We start from the raw sequence: 20,121 nt of genomic DNA, 5'->3' as shown, positions 1-20,121 counted from the left end.
GGCCTCTAGCTTCCTTTGCCAGGACTAGGTTCCTATCTCCTGCCTGGTGGGTTCGAAAGGTATAGCTATATCAAGAAACAAATAGACAAATTGTAACCAATGCTCTTAGCAAAACAGTAACACATAAAATTAAATAGGGGCAGATTAGCACTAGCAGTACACAACATTTGTGGTATTTTTGATTCCTCTGCCCCTAAGATTTGAATGTGATTAGAGTTTCAGGCATTAGGTACTGTAGTGTGGACAAGTATTCTTATTCTTCTCTCTTGTTTAGCTAAATTAATCTTGTAGGCATGCAAGCTAAGCTTGCGGACTAGACAGACATAATCATATCACAGATTCGTGTTACTTTACTACTGTCTACAGGTGGAGCAGCTGTACTACACAATCACCTCTTTTCTATTATGGCCATTATCTGTTAACTGGCAAATGCTCAATTTCACTTTCACCCTGACAACAAGAAGGCAGAAGAATACATGACTAATTAGTAATATGAATGATGATACACAGCACAACGTCATGCGAGGTACTTCTATTGTAACCATGCAGCCGATAGGCCACCTATGGCTGACACTGTCAAAATGCCATGGCTAGGGAGAGGGCCTCGGAGGGAGGCAATTGATATTGGTTAGGTCCATAATATAAATTCTGTGCTTGAAAACTACTGTAAGTCAAGAGAGTAGTCTTAAATACACCCTGAAACCTTTGAAACAAAATCCTTGATAAAAATAAAACATTCCTCGGCTTTGCTTCTCAGGCATGGTTTAAGTTTTACCTTCTCTTCAACCAGTCTTCACCTATGATTAAATACCCCTGGTCAACAATTTGGCCACCTCATATCGCGCTTGCCCTCACTTCACTCCCTCCCAGGCCCTCTGCTCTTCGTTAAACAATTTCTTTATCGAGAAGATTGTTAAAATTAAATCCAACATTTCTGTTACTCCTTTTACTCCACCTCACTCTGACTCCTCTGCGCCTACATCTTCCTTTTCCTCTTTTCCGCCCCTCTCCTTGGACTCTTTTCTAGCTCTGCTCACTAAAACTAAGTCTGGCTCTCCCACTGATTGTGCCCCTGCCCGCATTCTTAAAACTCTCTTTTCTTCCTGCCCTGCTACCTCTCTTTCCTTCCTCAATGCCTCTCTTTCCACCGGATTGGTCCCTTCTTCATTTAAATCTGCTATTGTTTCTCCCATTCTTAAAAAACCTGGTCTTGATCCCTCTCTCCCTTCTAACTTCAGACCCATCTCTCTTCTTCCCTATCTTGCTAAAATTCTGGAATCTTATGTCACCTCCTGTCTCTCTGATAGTAGTTGAACAGAACCAACTCCTTGCTTCTCACCAAGCTGGTTTCCGCTCGGGTCATTCGACCGAAACCGTGGTGCTAGCCGTCCTCGACGAGCTCAAAGCCAAGGCCGACGTCAACTCTCCCCAAGCTTTGATTCTCCTCGACCTGTCCGCTGCGTTTGACACGGTCGACCATAACATTCTTTTGGACCGTGTCAGCGCAGCGGGCATACGAGGCCCTGCCCTTTCTTGGATCACGTCCTTTTTGACAGGACGTTCTCAAGCTGTTCACCTCCCTGGCTTTTCTGCTCTCCCCCTCCCGGTGCCCTGTGGGGTTCCCCAAGGTTCCTCCCTTTCTCCCCTCCTCTTCAATCTTTACATCCATCCACTTATCTCTTCTCTCCTTGAGCTGGGGGTCTCCGTGTATAACTACGCAGATGACCTCCAGCTCGTCTTCGATCTTTCTTCTTCTTCTCACTCCCTATCTTTCTTCCACTCCACCATGGTCTTTATTTCTGGGTGGATGAGCGCCAACCACCTCAAGCTCAATCCAGATAAGACTGAGCTTGTCCTGACTGGCGGCTCATCCAGCCCTTGGTCCCCTGCTTTCTGGCCCCCTATTCTTGGCCCCCCTCCCACCCCGGTTCCCTCCGTCAAAACATTGGGCATTAAGGTCAGTCAGGACCTGTCCATGCACGGCCAGGTCAGTGCCGTGGTGTCCTCCTGCTTCCTTTCCCTTCGGATGATCCGGAAAATCTCCCGCTTCTTCTCTCTTGACTCTCTCAAAATCATTATTTCTGCCCTCATCACTTCCCGCCTTGATTATGGCAATAGCTTGTTCGCAGGCATTCCTGCCTACGAAACCCGCCGCCTTCAAGCTATCCAAAATCAGGCTGCCCGTCTCATCTTTCACTTGCCCAAAACCCATCACATCACTCCTGTCCTCAAATCCCTCCACTGGTTACCCATTTTGCAGAGATCTTTGTTCAAGCTAGGGTGCCTTGTTTATCGGGCCCTTGATCACTCTGCACCAGCTTTTATCAATTCTCTGATTTCCCTTCACACCCCTGCCCGCACTCTCCGTTCATCTTCTTCGGCCCTCCTCACTGTCCCCCGCTTCCACAAATCTCGCACTGGTGGAACTAGATTTTCTGTTCTTGCACCCCGGTTCTGGAACTCCCTTCCTCTCTCTATGCGTTCCATCCCTATTTTTTCACACTTCCGTAAAGTGCTCAAAACTTTTCTGTTTGGCCCTGTCTGTTCTGTTCTTTAGAGCTCTCAGCGCCAGGAAGCCGTTTTGGCCATCGTGCGCTCTACAAATAATTTCATTCATTCATTCACCATCCATCCATCCATCCATCCAAACCTGAGTATCATTCCCAACAAAATTTTACCAACTTACATTTTTTATTTAACCACCCATGCGTCCTTGCTTTGACCCATCAAACCCCTCAGAGGATTCCTTTAACCATACACTTTTATCCACCCAGGCAGGTACCTTTTCTTTTACCTTTCACCCATCCTTCAACCACCCATGCATCCTATCAGCCATCTATATATGCATCCCTTCACTCACTCATCCTTCTCTGCCGGTCATATTACATTTCACACGTCTTTCCTCCTTCCATTCTTCTTTCCATTTACCCCAACCCATTAAAGTCTGACTCTTTTTCATAAAACTCTGCTGAATTGAAGATCGAAGAAGCCATTAGTTACTGAACTTCCACTGTATATTATAATGCTAAGTAAAGGGTGTTTTCAACTGTTCACAACTTAGGGGCCAATTAGGATGTGTGGTGGATCGCCACCGCCATCCGGACAGTGGCGATCTGCCAGACATCCTTACCCACCAGCCACCCATTTCCCCCCGCCATATTACTATGGCGGGGGGACCACGGCGGAAGGAAAGACCATCCGCGGCTTTTCCGCCCCGGTCGCCTTGCGACCGGGGCGGAAAAGGTTTAATATGGTGGTAGCCATATTAGGATGGGTCAAAACAGATGCCTTTCCGTGGTGGAAATGCCGCCACGGAAAGGCAGGCTGTCTTCACTTTGGGGGCTGAGAGCACCGCCCACCACAATGTTAAAAATGCAGGATGCGCCCGCCACTGTGGCAGGTGCATCCTAATACTTCCAACAGGACTCCCGCTCTTATGGCGGGCGGTCCCAATATCCGATAGGATGGCGGACGGACTAAGTCCGCCCGTCATCCTAATGACCCCCCTAGTCGCAACAGTACAGTGTACATCCATGCAGTGAGTGCATAAGTTGTCAATAAGCAAGCAACATAACTTACTGCTGCCTGACACTGCTGCTGGCTCACCCCCTACAGCTGTCACACCTGCTCCTTGCTGGCTGGTGTTGCCGTCCCTGCTGGCCCTGGCACTAGTGGTTGGTTAGGCTAAAAAAAAAAAAAAAACATTTTTAGATGCCATATTCGCCTCCCCCTATTTATTTTTTCTGTAGCCAGAATACAAATACATACACTACACACATCACTACATTTTGAGTACAGACAGTATGTCAAAAATGAGATTTTCGGTTGGGCATTTTGTTAGTGGCAATTTGTGAAAAGCCTCTAAAGAATACAATCTGTAGAGGACTGGACTGAGTGGCTAAAGCTATTGGCGAATCTGAGCATTTGAAAAGAAAAAAGGATGGCCAACTGTGTTGATGCATCCTGATCCTGCCCTTCCGTTTTATGTAGAGGCGGATGCGTTGGGGGCGTGTTGTCTCAGCGTGACAGTGAATCTGGGTTGATGCATCCGATTGCGTTTTTTTCAAAGAAACTACTACCGGCTGAGCAGAATTACACAGTAGCCGAGAGGGAGCTATTGGCCATAAAGTTGTCTTTTGAGGAATGGCGTCATTACCTTTGGGGGGCTCGTCACCCCATTACTATCTATAGGGATCATAAGAACTTGGAGTTCTTCCGGTCCGCCAGGGCTTTGACGCCCAGACAAATGAGAAGTTGTTTGTGCCCCCTGAGTTGCGTACACTGGTTCTTACATATTGTCATTCATAGTCCTTGGTTGGCCATCCTGGGGTCAGTAAGACCAAAGAGCTGTGTATGCGTTGGTTTTGGTGGAAGTCTCGGGCCCATGATGTACAGGTATTTGTGGCCTCTTGCTCGGTGTGTGCTGTTAGTAAGTCCTCGCACATGTCTCCATCTGGGTTGTTGCACCCTTTGCCAGTGCCTCCCTCCCCCTGGCATACGGTCAGTATGGACTTTGTGACCGATTTGCCGCTCGATTCAGGGTTTGCGGCCATTTTAGTTGTAGTGGATTTATTCACTAAAACGGCACACTTCGTTCCCTTGCCAGGGTTACCTACGTCGAGAGAATTGGCTGATGTGTTTATGGCCCAAGTGATCCGATTGCATGGGGTGCCTACTGCCATCGTTTCAGATAGAGGGGCACAGTTTGTTTCACATTTTTGGACTGCCCTGTGTGGGTCATTAAAGATGGAGGTACGTTTGTCAGCAGCTTACCATCCGCAAAGCGAAGGGCAAATAGAAAGCACCAATCAAACCATGGAGCAGTATTTGCACTTTTTGCTATGGTCACTGACGGGCAGTTGGGTACAAGCCCTTCCTGTGGCTGAGTTCGCATATAATAACAGCATGCACTCAGCTCTAGGCATGTCACCATTTTATTGTTCGATGGGGTTCCATCCCAAGACAATTCCTATTCAGCCATCTGAGAGGGTGCCAGCAGTGGATTCCCTGAGTAGGGGTTTGATTGAAATCTGGAAGAAAGCCCAACAGCAACTAATTGAGTCCAAGAAGGCCATGAAGGTACAGGCAGACAGGCATAGACGGCCAGCTCCTCTGTATGCAGTTGGGGATAGGGTTTGGCTAGCAACGAAGAATCTGAAGTTGCCGGGTCCAAGAAAATTACAGCCTCAGTTTGTGGGTCCCTTTCCTGTCCAGAAGGTGGTGAATCCAGTTGCTATTAGGTTGACTTTACCGGCTGAGTATAGTATTCATCCTGTATTTCATACCTCTTTGTTGAAACCGTATGTCATCACATCGCAAGAGTTGCCACCTCTTCCTCCTGTTTTGATTGATGATAATGTGGAGTACGAGGTTAAAACTGTATTGGATTCCAAGCGGATGAAGGGACGGCTGTATTACCTTATAGATTGGAAGGGTTATCCCCCAGAGGACCGTTCTTGGGTACCGACGAGGAGGGTGCATGCTGCCCGGTTGGTTCGTCTGTTTTATCGCCTGCACCCTGGGAAACCTAGGCCAGTAGGAAGGCTTTCGGGGGGGGGGTACTGTTGGGGTTCAGGGGGGCCTGGTGCCTTCTGTCTAGTTCCCCGTTCATTGGTTTCAGCTTAAAGTGCCAAGTGCATATGCGAATTTATGGATGCTCCCTAGGGTTTGCTTTAAAAGGGGGCTGCCAACAGGAAACAGGTGCTTGGTTTCTACTATGGTCCCTTGCCGTGTGTTTCCTGTTCCTGTTGTTCTACCTTGTTCCCTTTCCTTCGAGCTCTGTTCCAGGGTCTTTTTCAAGTGCTGGGTGTTGATCCCCTTTTTTCCCTATTCCCTGTTTCCTATTCCATTGGGCATTACTGAACCCTTATTTTGGGACCTGTTTTTTGATCTTCGGTGACGTTCTGGGATTCGCGGCTGCGTTTCCTATGAGTTCTGGCGTCCCGTTATTTACCCCTTTTTGTATCCAAACCATCTTGTTGTACGTTGTTTGGGTGGTTTCACGAAGGAGCTGAATAACGGCCGTTTTTTGTGCTACCTTCGTGATCTTTTTTAATTCCAGTTTTTTTTTAGGTGTCTTTCGAATTCCCTTGCTGCCTTTTTTCCCCTGTCCCTTTTTTGTCTTATGATTGTGTATTCCACCCCCTTTGATATTCTCGGTGTTTCCTGAGGGGGCATGGTTGGTCTGGGGTTACGGAAGAAACAACCGATACGATTACAGTGGAAGAAATCCTGTTTCGTATCAGGCCACTCCCGTTTGTTAACTGGGGTAAGAAGGGAGGTCGGTGGTTCGTATGTGTACTTGGCACTGGTAATATTAGTAGGGGTGTGTTTAATCTTGTCCCCTTTTTCATTTATAGCGGTCTCGTCTGAGTCAAAGTGTCAACTGCCAAGAAGCCAGAGGAGACGAGCTGTGTTCCCCAAGACCCTGGGTTCCCTTGTTTTGTTACCCACCATCTCCCGGTGTCGTGTTCTCCACCACCCGTTTTGATCGCGGGTGTTGGGGGACACGGCGAGGGTAGAGGATTGGGACGTTCTTCACTCCTGTGGTGTTGGGCTGGTCGGCATCGGAACAGGGCGCTCCCGCCTCAACGACATCTGTGTCATGGGACTGCCTGAGGGCGCAAAAGGGTCTGATGCTGTGCTCTATAATGACCACTGGCTGAAATCTCTTGGACCAGCCAAAACGCTCTTCCCTCACTTTGTGGTTGAAAGAGACCACCGAGTACCGGCAGGCCGAGCTTCTCCAGCAGCTGGCCCGACCCTTTCTCTTCTGTCTCCTCAACTTCAGGAATAGAGACGCTGTGCTCCGAGAGACTCGCATATTGGGGGATATCAAGGTAGACAATACCAAATCCCAGATAATGCCCTGGGGTACAAAACAGGAGGGGACCATTCCTGGTGGTCAAGAAACAGCTATATCAACTATGCATGCAATACTCTCTCCTGTTCCTTGCCCGCCTCAGAGTGATTTCAGGAGGATCCACTCACTTTTTCAGTTTGCTGGTGGAGGCCTGGACCTGGCTGGAGCCGGACAGACACCATACATCATTGCAGCACTCAATACCACATACGCAGACACTTACTGGTCGCTCACAGCCCCGCAGGGAAAAGCTCAACTGAAACAAGCACCAAGCTCCGCATCTATGACTGGTCCCCATTCTAGAACAGGTCCTGCAGAGAGACATGAGGCTCTACAAACAGCAGCAAAGATGTAGAGCCAAAACCATAGACAGGAATTGTCTGACGCATCAGACCAGACTCTCAGTGATGACAGCTCCTCTGCATAGTGGCCATCTGAAGACTACGTGAGGCTGATCCCAGATATAATGCCACAGACAGCAGATGAGATAATTGGAACTGCAAAAGTGATACTTCATATGAGGCAGAACACTGCCACATACATGCCTCACAACCACTGCAATGGCGATGAGGGGGTCCCCCCCTTGGGTTACAATTTTTTTTTTAAACATACTCCTTACCACAAAAGCCCCCTACTGGCATTTTGACACATAAAAACAGACATGTGTGCTCATTATAGGAGCATACTAGGGCCAATGCACATATGAATCTTTCCAACCACCCTTCCACAGTTAACGATCAGAAACATTGTCAGAATTAGTCAATAACTGATGCTAGGTGTAGGTCACAGTTTGGGCAGATTCACGATGTCCCCTCTGCTCTCTACCTGTTTAGACATAAAAATCCTTCCCCCCCCTTTTTTGTACATTCTATGCAGTATGATATGTTATTCCTTGCGATCATGCAGATATGGACCAAACAGGTGCTGCCCCCACCTGCAACATGAAAAAGGACATTGAATCGCCTCCCAGCGCACAGTAAAGTTGACTCACCAAATTGCTCCCACTCATTCAAAATATGTCCACCACTAACATAAGTATCCTGGAATGTGCGTGGGATGCACACGCTGCAGTGCAAACATGAAACATACTCCTACTTCAAATGCCAGGCAAGACACATAGCGCTCCTGCAGGAGACACACCTCGCACAATCAGAGGTCCATAGACTCCAGCACTGATCACGGGGGCAGCTATTCGCCACCGGCTTCTCCTTGTATGTTAGGGGGACACTTATTTGGGTAAGACCTGGGGTTCCCTTTGTAGCTGATGAGAGATAAATTGGCCGCTATGTATTTGTAAGCGCCGTATTGATGGGAAGCAACTCTTACTGGGAAACATTTACGCCCCTAACATGGACCAATCACTTATGGGTGCACTCTTTCCAAGGTGTTGCTCCCTGGGAAAGGGTTCCCTGGCAGATAGGGGGACTTCAATGCAGTGCTAGACAATGCACTGGGCAGGTCATTTTCACCGCTCCAGCAAACAGCAGCTGCAACTAATGCCAGGGCGTTGAGGAACTGGCTACCATTGGCACTTGACTGACATTTGAGGGGCAAAGCACTCACACAAGCAGATTTACTCCATTTATTCTTTCCCGCATAAACTGTATCCATAAGGACCACTTTGTGGGATCGGCGGACATAATCCTGAAGTGTTGCTAAATAGAGTATTTATGGAGGACACATTTGGATCATAATCCCCAGCTGTTGCAATTGAGTAGCCAGGAGGCAGAGCAAAACACTCACCTCTGGCGCCTTCAACCAACAGCGCTAGAAGACCCACTATTTAATGCTGCGCTGAGCATCACTATTGTCACCTACCTCGAGAACAATGGCGGCTTGGTTACCGACAAGAGAATAGAATGGGAAGCGCTCAACATGGTAGTAAGAGGGCAGTGTCTGGGTATGGTGTGGTGCATCCATAAACAATTTGATCAAGACGCGACACATCTTGAAAACTTACTCCTACAATTGGAATGAAATGCAGCTCTGGACCTAGAGAACATTCGTAAACTTTCTGAAGCTCAACGCGAACATGTGGCGGTGTTGTAGCAGGTATGATGCCTGAATTATGCTGCTAACTCAGCCTGTACCCATGCCATGGTGGACAAGGCAGACTGCTTGTTAGCGTGGCTTATTTGACAAGAGCAGATGCAGCACCCAGTCCAGGCACTGTGCTCAAGAACAGGGGACCAATTGAGACTCAGCAAGATATACAACAAGAGTTTGCCACACACTACACAATGTTGTATGAATCCATAGTCACAGGGACCCAGAGGAGATAAAAGTTTTCCTCACCCATCTGTCACTACCAACACTATCCCAGTCACAATGGGTGGAACTAGAAGAACCAATCATGCTCTTAGAGGTCCAAGTAGCCATAAAGGCATTAGGCACAGACAAAACACCTAACCCGGACTGCCTACCAGACGAATATATAAACATATGCACCACTGCTAGCCACACAGCTCCTAGTAAGTATGACGAATCTCTAGAAATGTCTCACCTGCCAGCAAGGCTTCGGGGGTCCTTACTTGTGTCACTCCCCAAACCATACAGAAACCCAGAAACACTGGGTTCTTACTTGCCACTAGAGCTTCTAAACACGGATTACAAGATTCTGGCCGAAATAGTAGCGTAGCGCTTGACCTCTCTGATGCCCCAACTAGTACATGCTGACCGAAATGGCTTTATACAAGCCCGCAACTCATCCCTAAATATACGGTCTCATACGAGTAGCAAAGTACTCTGGGATGTGCTGGTCACACTCTGGATGTATAGGCCCCCATTAGGATGGTGGGCGGATCACCCCCGCCAGGCCGGCGGTAGCCACGGCTGGCCTGGCGGGGGAGATCCGTCCGCCATCCTAGCTGGAATGACCCCCGCCATATTAGTATGGCTGGGGGGTCCGCAGCGGACGGAAAGACCATCCGTCGCTTGCGACCGGGGCGGAAAAGGGTTTATATGGTGGCGGTGTCTATCAGACACCGCCAGCCATATTACAATGGGCTTTTTCAGATGCCTTTCCGTGGTGGCAATGCTGCCACGGAAAGGCATGCAGAGTCTGCTTTGGGGGCCCGATGCGGACCCCCATGGACTCCGGGGGGATGGGGGTGCACATGGGAGGTACCTATGGTACCCCCCAGCAGTTCCAAGCACAGCATGGCAGTCACCGCACGGTGCCTGCCATGCTGTGCATGGAAGTGCACAGCATGCCTTCCTGCCATTGTGGCGGGTGGTGCTGAGTGTACCGCCCACCACAATGGTAGGATTGCAGGATGCGCCCGCCACTGTGGTGGGCGCATCCTAATGCTAGCCAAGGGTCCCCCGCCCTTATGGCGGCGGTTCCTTTCACCGGTATGATGACGAGCGGACAAAGTCCGCCTGTCATCCTAATGACCCCCATAGTGTATGCTCTAGAAAAGGTGTACAACACGTTAGAAAGGGAATATCTATTCACCGTTCTCTCCAGGTTTGGGCTGGGTTCCCACTTCATTGGTCTAATCAAACTACTCTACACTCTCCCCATAGCCAGAATAAAAACAGGGCCTTACATATCAGACCCAATACCTATTGGCAGCGGAACCAGACAAGGATGTCCACTGTCTCCATTACAATTCTCCTTAGCCGTGGAGCCATTGGCGAAAGCTCTCTGTTGCTGAGGTGCGGACTGGGGAATCTCACTAGGTGACAGAAAGCATGCCGTTTCCTTATATGCAGAAGATCTACTACTCTATCTGCGAGATATAAGGGATCCTTGTGATAACATGGCGAAAGTGCTATCTGACTTTGCGTCACACGCTGGCCTACAAGTAAACGGGAGTCATGCTTATACCCATTCATAGAATTCACCGACAACCCAACATTGGTGGTCAATGACACCCAGGCATAATGACAGTCATCTGTGCTACGATACTTAGGGGTCAGTATTTACCACCAGCCAGGCCACCTACTTGAGGGCAATCTCTTGCACGCTATCAGTGCAGTAAAATCGCAAATGTCCTTCTGGTGCACTCTCCACCTAACTGTAATGGGTCATATAGCACTCCTTAAAATGGTGGTGTTCCCACGTCTCTTATTTTATTTGACCTATTTGCCACTTTATGTCAAACCTCTGATCTTCGGCTCTCTTGAGAGTGTCATGCAAGATTTTATCTGGCAGGGAACGCGCTGCAAATTTGCCCAATCTTAGCTGTATTTGCACAAAGATCAGGGAGGACTGGCGGTTTCCAACCTGGATCATTACTACCTGGCAGCACAACCCCAATGGATAGCCAAATGAATGGGAGGAACCTACCTGGCAGACACGGCCACACAGCTGCCCTATAACATGCATTTGTCCATTGTAAGCCTGTTCTACTGAGGACAGAAGGGAGCAGTCCCTACTCAGTTGCTGCTGGGAGTTGCTTACACATGCTTCCACCGGAGAATGCACATAACGTTAAGCCCAACTCCCTCTTTACCCATTCAATGCGGGCCTTAAGGAATGTGAGCTGTTACTGCAGGAGAGTTGGTCACTTGGGAAGAGTCAGGAATACAGACTGTAGGAGATTTATACAGCAATGCCCAATTAGTGCCCGTTAACACCCTGGTCGTTGAGGATGCGTTGCTGAGGGGCCAATTCTTATTGTATAGCTCGCTAACCTTCACAATGCAGTCACTATGGGAAGAAATAACATACAAGCCAACAACACACCTCACTATTCAATACCTGCACAAACTGGGAACAGGGAGGCATATCACCAAATGTTTTTCAGACTCTCTGAGGGCACACGTATCACAACCACTGACATCTCTCAAATAACGTTGGGACACTGATCTACAAAGACCATGCACAAAACAGGAATGGGCAGCCATATTAGAGGGACCTATGTGGATCGAATATATGACGTTATCCCGCAGACAAACAGCCCGCATACCATCAGTCCGCAAAAATAATCCTGTATGTACTATTAGCCCGCAAATTAAAAGAACGAAAACTTTTAGAACGAATATGCCTTTAGCACGCATGCCTTTACAACGTAAAGGCATGCATGTTAACCCCTTCGATGGTCATGACGAGCTCAGCTCGTCATGAGGTACACCTCTCGTACGCTCATGATGAGCTGAGCTCGTCATGATTGCTTTGTTTTCTGAGTTCTTCAGCACAGCAGGGGAATTGCTGCAGCAATGATGGTGTTAAAGGTATACTCGTTGTAAAAGTTGTAAAGGTAAGTAAAAGTACACTTCCCAAACCATAAACCACTACACCCCAGCATGACCCTACGCTACACAAACACTACAACACTACCCTAAACCACTAAAGCCCAGCACGATCCTACACTACACAAACACTACAACACTACCCTAAACCCTAAACCACTACACCCCAGCATGACCCTACACTACACAAACACTACAACACTACCATAAACCCTAAAACACTACCCCTGCATGACCCTACACTACAACACTACCCAAAACCCTAAAACACTACCCCAGCATGACCCTACACTACACAAACACTACAGCACTACCCTAACCCCTATTACACTTACCCCAGCACGACCCTACACTAAACAACCACCACAACTCTACACTACACTAACACAACACTACACAATCACTACCCCAGCACGACCCCCACCCTTAAAAATTAACCCAAACCCCCTTACCTCTCTCGTCATCGTCATCATTTACAATGTAAATGCATTTACCATACATGCCTTTACAACGTATTTCGTTGTAAAGGCATGCGTGATAAAAGCACATGCGTTGTAAAAAAATGCGGGATGATGGTATGCAGAATGAATGACATTGCGGATTAATAGTATGCGGCCTGAAAGTCCGCGAGAAAAAAAATGCGGGATAAAAGTTTTTCTTTCTACTACCTTGTATAACAAAGTTACATTGTATTGGCCCCTTCAGGAAGAAATACAAATTACTCTTTTCACTCTCCTTTTCCTTTCTTTCATTGGCATTTAGGTTGTGGTTGTGCAGGTAGTTATATGTTTACACTGCTGAGGTCTATTTCTCTTTCAGATGTTATTTTTAGTTATTATCAGTTTAAATCTAAAACAGGATAGCCTACGTATAAGTTATCCCTGAGACCTGCCATACATGCCACAAGGTTAGGGTGCCTCGCAATTAAAAGTAGGGGCATTTTAAAATATGTTTTATATGCCCCGGAAGGGAAAAACTGAAAATCTTGAATTTCCCCACTGTAGTGTTGCTAGCTCCATAGGCTAACATGGGAAGGCGTTGTTAAACTTTACCAAAGCTCAACATTTGACAGAAGTGAGCTTAAACAATAATTCAAAGTGTCAAAATAATAGTTACAATAAATCCATCAACTTGCCAAGGTTGGATTTATTATAACTATTACAAGAAAATTGTTTCAGGACTTTCTTTCCTGGAGTTACTAAAAGCTGCCCTGTAGCACCCTCTTCTGAGTGGCCAGCCTTTGACAGGTTAAGCCAAACTGCTCCTTATCAGGTCTGAAAATACCTGGGCTGAAACAAAGAGACCATATGGTGAGAAGGGCTGCTACTTGAAGATGCCAGGACATGAAGGGGACTGCGTAGCCAAACTGGCCTTCAAAAGGAGAAGCTCAGATAGTCCAGGAACAAGGTCCACCTCCACTTCCTGCATCCTCAGCCGTTTGGAAGCCTCTCCAATTCAATTGGGAGACTGACTGGAAGTGGAGTGTAGAAAAAGGGTAGCCACACCTGTGGGTTTGGTAAGCCAGATCTGAACACCCAGGAAATATTTTCTTTAATTCGGTTTGGACTGAGATGTGCATTTTGGTACACAAATATGCCACACGTCTAAGTGGTCATCACAGAAGGTAGCAAGTTGAAACCCATTGGTTTAGGTGCCCCCACTTGCCAGCCCAGAATCTGGAATAAATATTGGAGAGCTGCATGGCATCTCAGAAACCTGCTTGAAAATGTCAGGAGTAGAAGGACAGCCCTACTGAACCCTTGGTCTGCACAAAGAGAGGACTGCACTTACAAGGACTGTACCTGCTGCACACTTATGGCTTCAGAAAGAGAACTTTACCTGGCTTCCAAGTAGTTGACTCCCTGATCTGCAAAAGGAAGAAAAGTGCTTGAAGAAGTCAGCTATATCATCTCCAACAAGGACAAGCCCAGTTGACCAGCTTCACCGTGGTCAGATTTCGACTGTGGAGCATCCTAACCGGCGGTTATACTGGTGTCCTTGCAGCAGTCTATTCCCGTTACCATGGCGGTCAGGGAGGTTTTCTGACTGCCAACCTAATAGACCCCTTAATATCAATAGCCTTTGATAAGACTGATAACATTATCATACTGGGTGTTTGGTGGAAAATAGATATTACCATAAAATAACATTACTGGATTTAACCATGTGCATTGTGGGAATTGTGGTCCCAAACCTCCAAGAGGCAGATCAGAGCTTCTGGACCCTTGGCTAGTGAAGTGGACCCTGAAAGACCCTCAAGAGACCTTCTAGAAAAAGTTCTCAAAATTTGGAAACTTTTGGACAAGGTTTGGGAAAAAGCTTCATAATTCCACCGACCTCGATGGCGAACTGCGGCTTGGCCTGACTTGTAGGATTACTTTGCTGAAAGCTCTGGAGCTCTTTGACGTCCACAATGTAAACAAAGACTTTTCTGGACTCACGCACTGCAGCAGGCCACCATTGTCGAGCCAAAGGCCAGATTGCCAATGCTGATTGCTCAATGTCATGAGAAAAAGCTCCAAAAACTTGACTAACTCAGCAGGTAAAAAAATTAACCCGGCCCTACAAGTCATCATAGCGAAGCAATGCTCCATCATGGTTGGCCTGAAACTTTGACTTTGTCCCAGCCCAGTGCAACCAGATGGCCGTGGTTAACGCTTTCCCTTTTAGGCTCTAGAAAGCACATTTTTCATTCAAAATTTTGAAATTCATATCTCTGGTTCCCTACATTGGATTTGTGTTGAATTAGTGTCATTTTAAAGATAAAGATATTTTCTATTTTCATAAATTGCTGTTGGCTTTTTATTCTGTGCTGTGTCTTACTTATTTCATGTTTAGACGATTTAAATGATTCGGTCTCCTAAGTTAAGCTTCACTGCTCATCAGCCAAGCTACCAAGAATTGAGCATGGATTAATTTTTTTGAGACATGACAGGACCTTATTTGTGATTGTGGTGTTATAATTAGAGTGTAGGTACCTACCTGCACCTACTAATAAACCACCTTCCAACATATGTTGTGTTATCAGAAGCGTCCATTGGCTTTCATTTCGAGTTTGTTTGAAAGCTTCACTTTTATTTGTGTTTGATTTCTGCCTGACTTTCTCCTGCAAGGAGAGAGGCTTCCTCTTCCTTGATTTCTTGTTTACTTCCTAGCTGATTTATTTAATTAGGTTTGCCTATTCACTAATTTTGTTCTTACTGCTCCTCATTGTGCAGAAACTTAACTCTGTTATCCACAAGGTTGTCTGCATTTTTCATTGTCAAGTTAGGAATCCTGACTTTACTACTCCTAAATGCCTTTTGTGGATACCAAAAGTCGTAAAGGTAGGATTTTGTCTCAGATTACTTTTGTGACACGGGGCCTTTGACAATACTTTATTAAACATGTCTCTTGCTGGCTAATCACCATGTTTTTCTGCTATTTATTATTGTCAGATTGAAGTTTATTAGAAAGTTCGCTCGCCTCTCTCCTTTTCATTTCCCTTGCATTACCTTGACAGACTGCTCAGGGAATGCTAAGGGATTTTTCCAGTGCCAAGTTGCTCTTTTCTGGAATTTTTACTGATTGAACCTGTGCATTACAGTACTAAAACACAGATGTCTTTAAAAACCTGGGGTATATTAGGATGGCGGGCGGATGGATGTCGCCGGTCCTACGGTGGTAACCGCCGGACCGGCGGTGGCCATCCGCCCGCGACCGAACCCCGAAAAACCGCTGGTCTGATTAGCATCGCGGTAGTGACTGCGGTGGTGTGATTTTCTGCCCGCTACTTTTCTGATGGTTGCAGTTCACCTACTTGCCTGGCGGGCGGAGCTGTACCGCTACAATTGTGGTGGATCAGGGCCAAGCACCGCCGGCATGACCATTGATGCCAGCAGTAGCCAGCCTTTCCACTGCGATGGAACCGTCATGAAAAGGTATGCGGAAAATGTCTCTGGGGCCCACTGCGGGCCCCCAATGTGTTGGGGGGTGTTTAGTTGTACTGGGGTTACCCGTGGTACTCCCCTACATGTCCCTGTACCAGGTGGCAGGCCCTGTGAAGTCCCTGTCACACAGTGCAGGGAGATGCAGGACATGCTCCTTTTAGCATTGCTGCAGTGCTACTAACACCAGTGACCACTGCAATGTTAATTGCCAGAATCTGACCGCCGTGGTCAGATTTTGACTGTGGAGCATCCTAACTGGACTGGCGGTTATGCTGGTTCCTTGCAGAAGTGTTTTCCTGTTACCATGGCGGAGGTTAGGTATAGAGACAAAATATCGACTCCAAAATATCGACTGGACATAATATCGAGTTTTTAATATAGACTGGACAAAATATCGACTGGACATAATATCGACTACAAAAATATCGTTTTTCAGGTAAGTGAAGTAATATCGACTGTATAAAATATAGATAGCAAAAATATCGATTTTTTAATAATATATAATATTTTATAGTGTATTTTTATGTAATAATATGTGTGAATAGTGTGTATTAATGTTATAAAATATTTTATTACATGAATTTTGTTTTTATAATAATTGCGTAATGTAATTCTGTAGCGGGTTGTGGGTTTATAGGGGAATAGGGTGGGAAGTAATTTAATAATAATTAATTAATTAATATATGTTTGTTAATATTTTTAATTGATAATTAATTGATAATTAATTAATATTAATTAGTTAATTAATTAATATAATTTTGAACATATTTTGTATTAGTAAATAATTGTTAATTAATTAATTGTAATTAGTTAATTACATTAATTAGAGTACATTTTTAATATATATAATTTTGTGTAATTTTTAAGTAATTAATTTTGAAAAAATAATATTAATTATTAAAATAATTACAGCTAATGTTCTAATATATTTACTTTATTGTTATTGTTAATTAATAATTAATTGCTAATTAAATAATATTGATAAATTGTGGGTAAAGGAGCATTTTTAGGGTTCAGGGTCAGTTTTCAGTTCATGGGTAAAGGGGTATTTTTAGGGTTCAGGGTCAGTTTTCAGTTCATGGGTAAAGGGGTATTTTTAGGGTTCAGGGTCAGTTTTCAGTTCATGGGTAAAGGGGTATTTTTAGGGTTCAGGGTCAGTTTTCAGTTCATGGGTAAAGGGGTATTTTTAGGGTTCAGGGTCAGTTTTCAGTTTTTGGGTAAAGGGGCATTTTTAGGGTTCAGGGTCAGTTTTCAGTTCTTGGGTAAAGGGGTATTTTTAGGGTTCAGGGTCAGTTTTGGGTTTTTGGGTAAAGGGGTATTTTTAGGGTTCAGGGTCAGTTTTGGGTTTTTGGGTAAAGGGGTATTTTTAGGGTTCAGGGTCAGTTTTGGGTTTTTGGGTAAAGGGGTATTTTTAGGGTTCAGGGTCAGTTTGGGGTTTTTGGGTAAAGGGGTATTTTTAGGGTTCAGGGTCAACAAATAAGATTTTAAAAAATTATTTTTATTATTTTCATTTATTATTTAATTATTATAATTTAATTTAAGTCGTTTTAAGTATATTTTAGTAATTAAAATTTAATATTAATTTAATTTAACACTGTTTTTAATAAAGTCGATATTTTTTACATCTATATTTTTGTTAACGATATTTTGTACTCGATATTTTTGTACTTACCTGTTTGTAGATACAAACTCGATATTTTGACTGTCGATATTTTGTCCACGATATTTTGGCAACTCGATATTTTGTCCGTCGATATTATTTCAGTGATCCGGAGGTTACCATACCATCAGGGGGGTTTTCCGACCGCCATCCTAATAGACCCCTTAATATCAATAGTCTTTGATAAGACTGATAACATTATCATACTGGGTGTTTGGTGGAAAATAGATATTACCATAATGAGTAGGATGTTATGTTTAAGAGGGCTAATACTAAACAATCTGAATGATATGTTATGGCTCTCACACTGACAAAACAGGGATTTTTGCAGTATTCACCTACTTTTTGCCTCCATTTGTCGCAGATCCTGGTGTTTTCTGACTCTGACTGTGCTCTGGACACTGCTAGCCAGGCCCAGAACCAGTGCTCTGAGTAAAAGGAATATGGCAGAGGTCTTTAGACTGGGGGGTGGGCCCCCCTGGGGGGCCTTAAGGGATCTCAAGGGCATGCCTATATCCGGCCAAGAGAAGCACCATGCTTTTTTTACTTGTTAAAAACATGAGCGGCAGTAAGCCACCTTTGTAATGGGCCATCACTAACACATCTAGGGCCAGATGTAGGCAGGCTATTACCGGTCTGTAACGGCCGAATCCGGCCGTTACTGACCGGTAATAGACTTTTCCTATGTAGAAGGTTTTTTTATCGATTAGGTAAATAAGAGATTGGTATTTACCGATTCGGTATTTACCGAATCATCATTTACCTATTCGGTATTTACCGAATCCGTAAATGAGATGTAGGAAGCACTGTAAACAGTGCTTTTGGGCTTTAAGGATTCGTTATTTACCACCAACTATTAGTTGATGGTAAATAACGAATTCCTATGTAAATGCAAATATGTGCATTTACACCTGTGCCATGTGACAGACATACATGCCCTTAGGGCATGTATGTGTGCCACATGTGCACACAAGCACTAATCAGGGGTGCAGCAGGGTGTCAAAGTGACACCCTGCCACCCTTGACTTTTTTCAATTTTACCGAATCGGTAATTACCGATTCGGTAATTGATATTCATTCCTATGGGCCTCCAGGCCCATAGGAATGAATGGCAAATACCGAATTGGTAATTACCGATTCGGTAAATACCGAATCTTAACAATTCGGTATTTTTACAGAATAATTACCTACATTGCATTTACAGATTCGAAAATACCGAATTGGTAAAATTCTGTATTTTCAAATCAGTAAATCTAAATTACCTACATCTAGCCCCTTGTCATTTATATGCTGACTGGGAGTATGTGTAAAGAGGGGTAACAGAGCTTAACTGCAATGTTTAAATATGTTTAGACATATTTAAATATTGTCAATTTAGCAGAATAGTTGTGAAAAAAAGTGAGGGAGGCCCGAGGATTCTTTTTTCAGGGGGGAGCAGAATTAAGAAGTTTGAAGACCACTGGTATATGGTCATTAGGTGAAAGTACAATCAGTACTGACAACCTACCTTGCAAGTCCCTAGTATATTGTAGGGCATGTGCAGAGGGCGGACGCTTCGGTGCTCGCAGTCCACGAAGTCTGTGTCTGGGTCCACCAGAACTGACCGCCGCCTCGCTGTGACCCCTGGCAGCTGCAGTTGAACATTGGCAGTTTCCCGGAGCAGCTTCCAGGTCCTTGGCGGCCGTGTCTAGCACCCTTGCAGAAACGCCGGCCGGCGGGAACGGCCTGAGAGCGGCGGGTGCCGCAGTGAGTCACACAGAAGCCACAGGAGCAATCTTGGCGACATCCTGAGAGCAACAGGAACAACCCGACGGCGGCAGCGGCGGGAGCCACAGCGAGCCATCCTGCGGGTCATCCTGTGAGTCGGGCCTCCCCGGCAAACATCCGACAAACTTTCCCGAAAAACTGTTGTCCGCGTTCAGCCTGCGGAGGAGCCATTAACCGCACCCTGGAGAGCAGGTGAACAGGTGCCAGCAAGGTAAGAGGCAGTGGCTGGAGGGGAAGACGAAAGCAAGCGTGGCAGCCAGTAGAGGTGGCCGCAAAGTAAGAGCCGGGGGTGGACCCGGGGAGGCTGGTTGACTAGGTCTTCTAAACCTGCGGCCCCCCGTGTGCTCCGCTTGCCTGCTCGCCGCTGGCTGATTGCCACTTGCTGCTTGCTGCTATTCTCTGCCATTTTGCCATTCTCTGCCACTCTTATTACAGTGGCAAAACCAAATAGTGGCAAATCAGCAAATAAACCAAACAAACCAGCAAACAAATCAGCAACACTACTCACTATAAACTCACCACAAAAATTAACAGAGTTAAAAAGTTACAAAGAAGGCGAGCACCGATTCATCATCGCAGCCTGCGCACAGTGCCACCCTATTATTAACCAAACGGTCAATCAGCACCGCCCACCTCGAAGCAGCATGATGTCAGGGAAACCACGAGGCGAGGACGCCCTAGCAGCTAGACCACAGGTGAAGACT

The sequence above is a fragment of the Lissotriton vulgaris genome, chromosome 3_1 (assembly GCF_964263255.1).
Source record: "Lissotriton vulgaris chromosome 3_1, aLisVul1.2, whole genome shotgun sequence".
Lineage (NCBI taxonomy): Eukaryota > Metazoa > Chordata > Amphibia > Caudata > Salamandridae > Lissotriton > Lissotriton vulgaris.
This window is presented reverse-complemented; position numbering follows the sequence as displayed.